Here is an 11,712-nt window from a genome sequence, read left to right as displayed (position 1 = left end):
CATCTGCAACAACATATCTGTGTGAAGCTGGGTTTTCAGCTGTTGCTGTAATAAAAAGCAAGTGACGTTCAAAAATTATTGTGGATCAGAAAATAAGGGTGAAAGTATCTAAGCTGGTCCCAAGGTTTGAAAAGTTGTGTAGTGCACAACAGGCGCACATATCCCATTAATAAATAAGTTTGGTATTTTTATAACATTCTTGGATTTATCTGTATTATGTTTGCAAACAACTTAGAAAGTATTTCTGTCCTGTCCTAAATACTGTTATGTGTATATTGTCGCTAACCAATAACGATTGTCGAACCTCGATTTGTGTTTCCAAAGCACAAAGATTTATTCGCAATAAGTGGAATAATATGCTCAAGCGAAGTAATAGTAAATACAGCCGTTACTTATCGCAGGCGCTCTGGATCCAGTGCAGTCATTCAATCCTGAAGTCTGGGGACAAGATGTCTGCACTCTGGATCACAAGCTGCTGCTTATATACACAATCAAATACAGTAATACAATGAAGATGGTATAGCTTGCATCTATTGGTCCGGGTCTCAGGAATGTCCAAGGGGTCGTCAATCATTGGCTGGTTCATCCTAAGGAATCCAAAGGAGGGGGTCATCTCTGCAGGGGGTATGCTCTGCTCTTCCCGCCAGGATTCCTTAGTCTTAAGTAGTTCATAATTCCCTATCATTCATAACTTGCGTATGCACTCTGCGATTCCCTCGCAGAGTAAACCAAACAGTAGGATATGTAATAAGGTTCATTATGATACCACTCATGATGTTATTCCTTTAATTCCGTGTATTTCACTAATATGCATGTAACTCTGATATAACATATAAATACTACTATATTTCGACATAACTGACTATGTGTTGCAACTACCATTAATGTGTACTATTTTATAAGTATGCGTGTTTGTGCGAATGTATGGTAAAAGACCGATTACTGTTGCTGCCACGTGTTGTGGATGCGTACGCCCTTTCACGCCATAGCGTGCCCTTGTACGTCGTAGCGTACCGTACGCATCTTTTCAGACAAAGACAACCAAGTTTGCTAGACTTTAATTGAAATGACTTTATCCAATTTGCTGACTTCGACAGTTCCACCCTTTGATAGGGTAATAAACTATCACCCAATCACCGTTTCAAGTTCAGGATTATACAATACTTCTTCACAGACCATGATCTCAGTATCTGGTGCCACCCTTTCAGTCTCTTTCTCAGTGTTACTCCCATGAGACCGTTTTCCACACTTCAACACAGTAGGAACACATTTGACAACTAAACCAATTGCTAAGATGACACCCAGTATAAGGAGAAGGAGCTTACCTACACTCGCAATCATTTCCTGTACCCACTCCCCCAGACCGGAGAACCATTTTGCTGGGTTCAACCATGAGAACCAACCCGCCACCTTTTCCCCGACCTCATATAACGAAGAATTATGGCTCTTTCAAAATTCCCATTTCAGCTGTAAAATTTCATCCATCTTCCGGTCTATAACCTCATTAGGGTCATCAGTATTATTAGTAATGTACGTGCAACATTTGACACCGAACTGGGTGGCCAGTGTCACAGAGTACCCACCAGTAATAGAGGTGAGATAATTTAGTACCAGTCTATGTTGCACCAACTCCTTTTTGTACGCTTGTAGCTCCCTTCCAGTATACCTGAAAGTGTCATCATACATCTCGGTGATATTATCTATTAATTTAGCTAGGTCTTGGATATATTTAAAGTTTAATGTTCCCCGAGCGGTCCTGGTGAGATCTAGAGCAACCATAACTTGGAAACCAGCAGTTTCACTAATCAATTTTGTAGCTATGGGTTTCTCACCAGGAATCATATTTCTCTTGCCACGGTGTTCATACTGTGTGTGTATGTATGGTGGTGATGTAGTCTTGTGAATATCTACCATTTCTTCATGAGTAATAGTCATGATTTCAGGAACCAGTTTAGCTAGGAAACACAAGCCCTTGGAACTCGGAATCACCCAGGAATAAGCTTTCCTTCCACAAACAAAATACACATCATCAGGGAGAACATAAGGAACAGTATGCCCATGAATTATATCACACAAAGTTTTGATAAAACTACCCATGCCTAGTGTCTCCATCTGCTCTAGACACGTGTCGGCATTAATGACATTTTCACATTTATCTGTAGAGACTTTTCCAATGGATACCTTCTTATGTTTAGTTATACGCCCTAACTTGTGACTTCCATCAACATTCCTGCCTAGTAGTGACCTTGTGAGTCTCCCTCTAAAATGAGTGTGGCGAGCCATTGTCTGATCTGATAGGTCAGCCTCCCAATTCTCCAGGCGCTTTGCATGAGATATGTTTAGACACAGCAAAGATCTGCCTATGGAGTATTGTCGAAGCGTCAGACTAGGGGACCTAGTGTTATTGTACCTCCCTTCTATGGGCCTCCCACCCCTTAATTCGAGTACTTCGGATATGTTTAGAGGGAATGGCACTAGTCCTATGTTATGCTGCCCTTGAGGCACGTGAGAGCATACCCAACACTCGGTTTGGTTTAGCACCTTACCCACCAGGGAGTTATAATCCTCCAAAGGATGCCCGCCTATATTCAGAGTACTGGGGGACTGGCATCGTTGGATGCATCTCTCTTCAACTAGGGAGTTGCAGAACTTGCAGATACAATACTCATCAGACAATAGCCCCTCACACTGCCTCCGAGTTCCTGAGCTAGCAGACCTTTTCATAACCCCTGGACCAAGTTTGATAATGGGCTGCTCAGGATATCCTATTAACTTTTCTTCGGCCTCCATTTCATCCGTATCACTCCCAGAACTCTCCTCCGTCCTCCATCCTCCTTCACAAAAATAGAATGTCCTAGAAAAAGTAAAAACAAGGAAAATCCTGGAACAAAAGAAAAACAAAAACCGCCACTCCATCGCTGGAAAGATAGTTCTGAGGCAACGTCTCTGGTTCAGGTGTCTCAACTGCAGGCTTTAGGTCTCCCGGAACAGGCTCACAAGTGACAGCTCTATGTCGTCGGTCTGAGTCTTGTCTTGCACTTTCTCCGGATTATGGACTCTCCTGCAGTGGGTGGAATGGACCCAAGTGTCTCTCTCTGCAACCTTCAGTGATGTAGTACTGGTCAGCAGCACTTGGTACGGGCCTTCCCAACGGTCTGTTAAACAACCTGAACGTAAGAAATTGCGGATCATAACATAGTCTCCAGGTTCAACATCATGACAGTTCGTCTCTGGCATACCAGGTGACAGCATTTTTAGTTTTTGTTGTTGTTGTTTTAGCTGTCTACTCATTCTTATAAGATATTGTACAGTCACTTCATTATTACACTTCAAGTCGTCTTGTGGACTCACGATCAAATGAGGTTGTCGTCCGAACAGTATCTCAAAGGGGGACAGATTAAGAGGAGGTCTAGGAGTGGTTTGAATGCTGTGGAGGACCAACGGCAAAGCCTCAGGCCATGCCAACCCAGTTTCAGCCATTATCTTACCCAGCTTGTTCTTTATAGTACCGTTTACTCTTTCCACCTTACCACTGGCTTGTGGTCGGTAAGGGGTGTGAAGTCTGCTACTGATTCCCATGAGTTTACACATATTTTGGAAGATATCACCAGTAAAATGGGTACCCCTATCACTTTCAATGATTCTAGGGATACCGAACCTACACATAAAATCTTGTACAATTTTCTTTGCAGTGAACACAGCAGTATTAGTGGCTGCCGGATATGCTTCTACCCAACCGGAAAACACATCAATACACACTAACACATACTTTAGATTCCTGCACAGTGGTAATTGGATATAGTCAATTTGTATTACCTGAAAAGGTCCGTCTGTAGGAGGGATGTGGGATGGCTCAGTTGGAATAGTTTTCCCAACATTTTTCCTCAAACAAGTAAGACATGACATTGCTTTCTTACCAGCTTGAGAGGAAAATCCGGGAGCACACCAGTATGCTCTCACCAGTTTGCACATACCTTCTTTACCCAGGTGAGTCAGGCCGTGTGCTGCTTCAGCCAGGCTTGGATAGTATGTTCGGGGAGCTACAGGCTTACCTTGTCCATCCCTCCAGATTCCTGAGGACTCTTGACCACATCCCTTCGCCTTCCAGACAGCCTTCTCCTGCAGGGAACACAAATCTTGCATTTCAATTAATTTCTGCGTGTCTAATGTCTGAAAAACCATCATAGTCTCGGTCGATACAGTCATAGGTTGCCCTGCTGCCCATTTAGCAGCTTCGTCTGCCCTGTTGTTGCCCAATGACACTGGGTCTTCTTCAAAGGTATGGGCTTTGCACTTTATGACGGCTACTGTTCTGGGTAACTGTATCGCTGTCAGAAGTCCTTTTATGTGTTGTGAGTGTGCTACTGGTGTACCTGCTGCTGTCGTAAAGTTTCTAAGACGCCAAAGGGCCCCAAAATCGTGCACTACCCCGAAGGCGTACCTAGAGTCAGTATATATATTGGTTGATTTACCCTCTGCCAATTCACACGCTCTCCTTAGTGCTACTAGTTCCGCCACCTGGGCTGAGTGAGGTGGGCCAAGGGGTTCAGCTTCTACCACGTCCTGGTCGTCTACAACAGCGTAACCAGTACATAGCTCTCCTGTCTCTGTCTGTCTATAGCAACTTCCGTCTGTATAAAACGTAAAATCTACATTTTCTAAGGGGGTGTCACGTATGTCGGGCCTCGCAGTAAAGGTCTGGTTCAGGTGTTCCATACAGTCATGCGTGTCAGTATTCTTGCCTAACTCATCATCAACCAGGGTCTCCTCATCTCCCACCCTTTGTGTCTCTTGAGACACATATGGAAGGTATGTAGCTGGATTTAAGGTGCTACATCGTTTGATGGTGATGTTTGAGGGTGCCATCAGGGCTAGTTCCCACTTTGTGAATCTAGCTGAAGAAACATGTCTGGTTTGGGCTGAATTTAACAGAGCTGATACAGCATGGGGTGTATAGATGGTTGAATTATGTCCTAATACTACATCCTCGCTCTTACTTACTAGAAGGGCCGTTGCTGCTACACTTCTGAGACATGTTGGGAGTGATCTTGCCACATTGTCTAATTGTGCACTGTAGTATGCTACCGGTCTGCTAGCGTCACCATGTTTCTGTGCGAGGACACCTGCTGCACAGCCATCAGCTTCTGTACAAAATAGCTCAAAAGGCTTTTCATAATCAGGTATTCCCAATGCAGGTGCTTTTGTCAGACTATCTTTAAGGTTAAAGAACGCTTGCTCTGACTCTTCTGTGTGTACAACACGCTCTGGTTTTGAGGAAGAGACTAGCTCCTGCAATGGTAGTGCCAGAATAGAAAAACCTGGGATCCAGGACCTACAGTATCCACACATCCCCAAGAAAGTACGAATTTGCTTCTGGCTCTGCGGCAGGGTCATGTGTTGTATGGCCTCAATTCTGTCGGTTGTCAGGTGTCTTAGCCCCTTAGTGAGGCAGTGTCCTAAGTATTTGACCTTAGTCTGACATGGCTGTAATTTATCCTTTGCCACCTTGTGCCCTGTTTGTGAAAGATGAAGCAACAACAATTTAGTATCATGCAAACATGACATAAAAGAATCAGAGCACAACAACAAATCATCCACATATTGAATTAGAACAGACCCATTGTGGGGTTGAAAAGATTGCAAACAGTCATGTAAGGCTTGGGAGAAAATACTGGGGCTGTCAATGAACCCCTGGGGTAGTCTGGTCCATGTGTATTGCACTCCCCTGTAGGAGAATGCAAAAAGGTATTGGCAGTCAGGGTGAAGAGGGACTGAAAAGAAAGCAGAACATAGATCAATGACAGTAAAATGACTGGCAGACGGTGGAATCTGCATGAGGATGACAGCTGGATTCGGCACTATGGGGAATTGGCTCTCAACAACTTTGTTAATTCCCCTTAAGTCCTGGACTAATCTATAGCCCCTCCCCCCACTCTTCTTCAAAGGGAAAATGGGACTATTTGCTGTACTGGCTGTACGAATTAAAATCCCTTGTTGTAACAGCCTCTCAAGAACAGGATATACCCCTAGTTCCACCTCCGGTTTTAATGGATACTGTGGGATTTTTGGAGCTATCCTACCACTTTTTAGATTGACCATGACAGGGGCTACGTTTGCCATCAGTCCAGTGTCCTGTCCATCTCTGGTCCATAGGGAACCTGGTATTCCCAGCAACATCCCCTTTACTTGAGATAGACTTTGTTCTATAACAGGAGAGTGCAACATTAACCTTTGAGGGGTGTCAAATATATCCTGTACCTCATGTGCGACCTTCTCCGGCATATCTAAGAACACACCATCAGAAGTACAGTATATGACACATCCCATTTTACATAACAAATCTCTCCCTAGCAAGTTAGTAGGAGCCGCTGCAGCCAAGAGAAACAAATGCTTAGTATGCAGAGGCCCGATAGTAACTTCGGCGGGTTTAGTTAGAGGATAATGTAACACTTTTCCCGTTACCCCCTTAGCTGGAATAGTTTTACTGGTCACCTGTAGGTTGAAAGGAGAGGTTATCACAGATCGGGCCGCCCCTGTATCTACAAGAAAAGTTTGTTTCCTACCAGCTATGTCAACTATCATTGTTGGTTCTTCACTCTGACTCTCAGTTAACCTCACTGGCTGTAGACTACAGGTATGACCTGACCCCTACCGCTGACTATTGATTTCCCGCGCAGCATTTGCTGCCGTAATATGCGCGGGTAGATGTGAGTCTTCTAGTCTATGTGAATCCCTCCTTGGAGGATATCTATGTGACCCACCTTTCTGTGTATTGAGTCTTTCCTTTTTACACTCTCTAGCGTAATGTCCTTCCTCGTTACAGTTGAAACACCTGATCACTTTAGGTTTCTTGTTATATGGGTTGTATGCTGGTGGTCGTGTATGCACCCCTTCTAGAGCCTGTATACTTACCGTCATTAACCTATCACTTTTCTCTTCCCTTTTTCTAAAAAGGTTCTTGTCATGCTCCACAGCAGACTCCCTAAGAGAGTCTACCGTGACGCCTCTCCAATTAGGTAATGTGGTTTGTACCCTCGTCTTTAAATTTTCTCTAAGGCCATCCATCAGTACCCCTACAGCTACCTCTCTGTGATGTGGGTCCTCACTTATGTTGGATATCCCAGTAAATCGTGCGATCGCTATTATAGCTCTAGCAAAGTAATCTGAGGCAGTTTCACTATCCATTTGTTTAATGGTGAAAATCTTACTCCAATTTACTACTACTGGAAAACAGATGGCTAAGTGTTTGACAATTTGTTCTATATTCCGTTGGTTAATCTCATCAGTCAAGGTGTCATCTTCCTCCAACAAACAATCTTCAATAAATTTTTGTATGTTAGTATTGGGAGGAAGACACGCCCTCAACACTACCCGCCAATCCTTACTGGTTGGTTCGTGAGCATTTCCTAAGTCTTTAACAAATTTCTGACATTTAGCTAACTCTTTTCTAGGATCTGGGAATTCAGTCATAATGGAACGTAATTCTGATCTAGTCCAGGGACAATGCATTGTAACATTTCTTAAAGGAACTACACCATCCTTATCCGGTTTCCCATTGGGAACTGATATTGTGCGGACCGGGAACGCACCCTCTGGTACACTGACTTCAGGAGACACTACAGGATTTACTGGTCCTAGATTTAGAACGCTTTCACTCCTAGTGATCACGCTACTCTCACCTATCTCAGCCATTTTCTCATACTTGCGCTGAGCCTCTAGTACACTAACGGCATGGGCAATGGCCGAAATCACAGTGGGTTCATCTTCACTTTCAGATACACTTGATTTAAACTGGTTTAAAACAGGATACAACTTAGCAATTTTTCTATTTTCAGTTTTATCAACGGCTGCACTTACCCCTCCCGCCACATAAGGTGGCGGGGGGCGCGCTTGCGCTGAGTTCGCCACGCTTCGCAATGGTTACATCCGCCTTGCGCGCGCTTTTCGTCACGCCTACTTCCGGTTTGCATTCGCTGCTCTGCCACGTGTTACCTTCCATTTGCCACAATTTTAAACAATCATTATGTCTATTTCTCTTTTTCGTTGACTTGATCAACCATACTTTATCTTTTACAGTATTTAGTACCTCTGCATTAAAACTTCCTATTGTTGGGAAAGGCCTATCACAAGTTTTGGTCATCTTGACCCACGTGTCACAATACACAGTTGCGTATGCACCATATTTCTTACACATGAGAAACTTCGCTGAACCAATAGGGCCTTCCTTAGGCAGTACACTGACCATCTCTAGCGTATGCTTAGCACCCATGTTGAACAATATACCTTCTACCCGGAACACAGACACACCGCAATGCTATGTTCCTTCCGGCCAAATGTGAAATACAGACACACCGCAATGCTCTGTTCTTTCCACCTAATAATTTCAACTCTGTTGCTATACTCACCGCTAGAGATCTATAATGCTCGGTAAACGTATTTCCTTTAGCCGCGTTCACTCGCTTTTCTCGCCCCTGGCGAGGATCCCTAATACAGAAATATCACTGTGGGCCCCAAGGGCTATCAGCTCCTCGATACCCTGGCTCAACCACAAAAATCTGCTGAGTTTATTATCGCTGGGAGCGCAAGTTAATACAATCAACCTGCCTTTCCAGTATAATTCCTCCTAGCTGCTTCACCAATTCGCACTAACGGTGCGATCGGATCGCACTGCCTACCAATACTAATTATTAGCAAACCTTGCGATCTATTGGTAGCGCTTTGCGAAAACCCGGTTTTCGCATTCGGTATACCTGCCCTGTATACCGTCCTTCAGTTGGGCAATCCGCCTTGTCAGACAGCAATTGAGCACAATGAATAATAAACAGTGTATCTACGTTACAACATCACACACTATACACCTTTTCTGCGCAGAAAATCAACAGTTCCCAACAACAGTAATAATATCTCAGAGGCTTTCACAAGTAATTATACTATGCATGTATAATAACTATCAAAACGATTGTTTAACCACGTGGCAAGTCTACCGGAAGTTCGCGTACGCACAGCAGGAAATACACATACGCTATGCAATGCAATACAGTTAAAACGCACAATGACAGAAAAAAGAAACAGTTTTCTCTTTTGTCCCTAGGTTCTAGTTAGCGTGCCCTAGATAATGCAAAACGGACATTCGGTTTCGCAACACAAAGTAAAATTCAGGTTTTGAACACCATGCGTTCTTACCCGTTTATGACGCGTCTCCACCCTTTGTTGAGGAACTGAAATCCGTTGGTCTTGCGTATCATCGGCAACGAAACCTCCAAAGCTCACGAGCCCCCAAATGGTTATGTGCGTATTGTCGCTAACCAATAACGATTGTCGAACCTCGATTTGTGTTTCCAAAGCACAAAGATTTATTCGCAATAAGTGGAATAATATGCTCAAGCGAAGTAATAGTAAATACAGCCGTTACTTATCGCAGGTGCTCTGGATCCAGTGCAGTCATTCAATCCTGAAGTCTGGGGACAAGATCAAATACAGTAATACAATGAAGATGGTATAGCTTGCATCTATTGGTCCGGGTCTCAGGAATGTCCAAGGGGTCGTCAATCATTGGCTGGTTCATCCTAAGGAATCCAAAGGAGGGGGTCATCTCTGCAGGGGGTATGCTCTGCTCTTCCCGCCAGGATTCCTTAGTCTTAAGTAGTTCATAATTCCCTATCATTCATAACTTGCGTATGCACTCTGCGATTCCCTCGCAGAGTGAACCAAACAGTAGGATATGTAATAAGGTTCATTATGATACCACTCATGATGTTATTCCTTTAACCCATTCCGTGTATTTCACTAATATGCATGTAACTCTGATATAACATATAAATACTACTATATTTCGACATAACTGACTATGTGTTGCAACTACCATTAATGTGTACTATTTTATAAGTATGCGTGTTTGTGCGAATGTATGGTAAAAGACCGATTACTGTTGCTGCCACGTGTAGTGGATGCGTACGCCCTTTCACGCCGTAGCGTGCCCTTGTACGTCGTAGCGTACCGTACGCATCTTTTCGGACAAAGACAACCAAGTTTGCTAGACTTTAATTGAAATGACTTTATCCAATTTGCTGACTTCGACAATACTTATTATGTTATTTTGACCCAACTACTTAAAAAAAGGGGACTGTTCAGTAATTATTATGGCTTAGGGGTGCCTTGAAAAAATTATGGAGACCCTAAGGGTGCCTAAAACAGAACCTTTGGGAACCAGTGCTTTAGAGGCTAGTGGGCAAGCCAGATTTTCCTCATATCTTTTCCAGAGAAGACACATCTAATATGATTACATATGAGAAGAACATCAAAAACAGTTATGATGGTTAGAACATGTTGAAGACTCCTATAATATGATTCCCGAGCCATTTCATGCTTTGTGCAAAGTATCTCCCCACCTCCCAGCTATATGGCAACATTAGCTATTTTGCATGTGTTTGTAAGACCCCCACACCCACTTCAGGCATCAAAGGGACAGAGGAGGGTGATGGGACCCTGGGAGGGTCACTTGCGCTTTACTGTAGGACACAGTCAGGCACTTCTCAGCTATCTAAGCCCTGATATAGACTACAGAACCAAGAGGACACAAGGATACAGGTATATTTACAAGTATATCTTCTATATTTATAATACTCTTACAGACAATATAGTTTAGAACTCTCTGCACTTTATCACTGCTAATGTGAATACTACTACTATACTGAACTATACATTTACATCTGATCTATAATACTACTATCCTGAATTATATATTACTAGCCATATATTTATATCTGAACTATAGTACTGTTACCCTGATGTATATTTCTATTATGAGCTATATTGCTGTACTGAACTATATATATATATATATATATATATATATATATATATATATTATTGCTATCCTGAACTATCCTTTATTATATATACTGTCCTGCTATACTGCACTGTTACTAATAGATAGCTATTATGGCTCACTTCTGGAATACCACAGCAGGGACGTGAATAAAGACATATGTATAGAGAATGTATAGCATACTTACTACGCGTCATTTTACAGCCGGGGGCAGGGCCAAACTGGACCTAATTCTGCCCACTTCACTAGGAAGTGGGCAGATGCGGGAGATTGCCACACTCTCCCGGGAGTCCATGAGACTCTCGCGAAATGCGGAAGTCTCTCGGACATTCCGGAAGAGTTGGCAAGTATGATGTATAGAGTAAGTATAGGACAAAGGAAAGCATCAGAGTTATAACAGCATAATAAAGCAACAGTGGTGGTATAGGATTAATTACTATATATGTTCTGAACAAAGTTTTAGCTTTGGTATTGTTATCCTGTATTACTTATATTGAATGATATTATAATAGATATATTTATAAGCTGTAAGTGCAAAGAGTTCTGCGTGTGTGTATATACACATTTGAACATATATGTTTAACATTAAAATACTTTAATTTAATACTTATACATGTAGTGAGTATTGGTTAGTTATAACCAGGGCCAGATTAACCCTAGGGCTAACTGGGCTACAGCCCAGGGGCCTCGGGCATCCAGGGGGCCCTTGAAAGTGCTCAGCAGCATTATTGATTGGTCCGGCGCGATCAATGCCGCTGAGCAATTTCACTACGGTCCTTCCCTGATGCGCTGTATTCTCCTTACTGAGGAGGTCTTACTCTCACGAGATCTCCTCAGTAAAGAGCTTACAGCGCGTCAGGGAAGGAGTTAAGTCTGATCAATGG

This window comes from Mixophyes fleayi, chromosome 1, assembly GCF_038048845.1.
Source record: "Mixophyes fleayi isolate aMixFle1 chromosome 1, aMixFle1.hap1, whole genome shotgun sequence".
Classification (NCBI taxonomy): domain Eukaryota; kingdom Metazoa; phylum Chordata; class Amphibia; order Anura; family Limnodynastidae; genus Mixophyes; species Mixophyes fleayi.
This window is presented reverse-complemented; position numbering follows the sequence as displayed.